Source organism: Bison bison, unplaced genomic scaffold (assembly GCF_000754665.1).
Source record: "Bison bison bison isolate TAMUID 2011002044 unplaced genomic scaffold, Bison_UMD1.0 scf7180017864525, whole genome shotgun sequence".
NCBI classification, from domain to species: Eukaryota; Metazoa; Chordata; class Mammalia; order Artiodactyla; family Bovidae; genus Bison; species Bison bison.
Window position 1 is genome coordinate 2835034 of NW_011495076.1, and position 573 is coordinate 2835606.

Here is a 573-nt window from a genome sequence, read left to right on the forward strand (position 1 = left end):
TGCCCCCAATCCCTCCCAGCATCAGAGTCTTCTCCAATGAGTCAGCTCTTCGCATGAGGTGGCCAAAGTACTGGACTTTCAGCTTTAGCATCATTCCTTCCAAAGAAATCCCAGGGCTGATCTCCTTCAGAATGGACTGGTTGGATCTCCTTGCAGTCCAAGGGACTCTCAAGAGTCTTCTCCAACACCACAGTTCAAAAGCATCAATTCTTCGGCGCTCAGCCTTCTTCACACAGTCCAACTCTCACATCCATACATGACCACAGGAAAAACCATAGCCTTGACTAGACGGACCTTTGTTGGCAAAGTAATGTCTCTGCTTTTGAATATGCTATCTAGGTTGGTCATAACTTTCCTTCCAAGGAGTAAGCGTCTTTTAATTTCATGGCTGCAGTCACCATCTGCAGTGATTTTGGAGCCCAGAAAAATAAAGTCTGACACTGTTTCCACTGTTTCCCCATCTATTTCCCATGAAGTGATGGGACCGGATGCCATGATCTTCGTTTTTTGAATGTTGAGCTTTAAGCCAACTTTTTCACTCTCCACTTTCACTTTCATCAAGAGGCTTTTGAG

At 45.2% G+C, this 573-nt stretch overlaps 1 protein-coding gene across 5 annotated transcripts in view; it reads left to right on the plus strand.

Annotated features, from left to right (window-relative positions):
* The window catches only part of ANLN (anillin, actin binding protein), a 61069-nt gene that overhangs the window by 31491 nt on the left and 29005 nt on the right, over positions 1–573 (plus strand). The window lies entirely within an intron of this gene.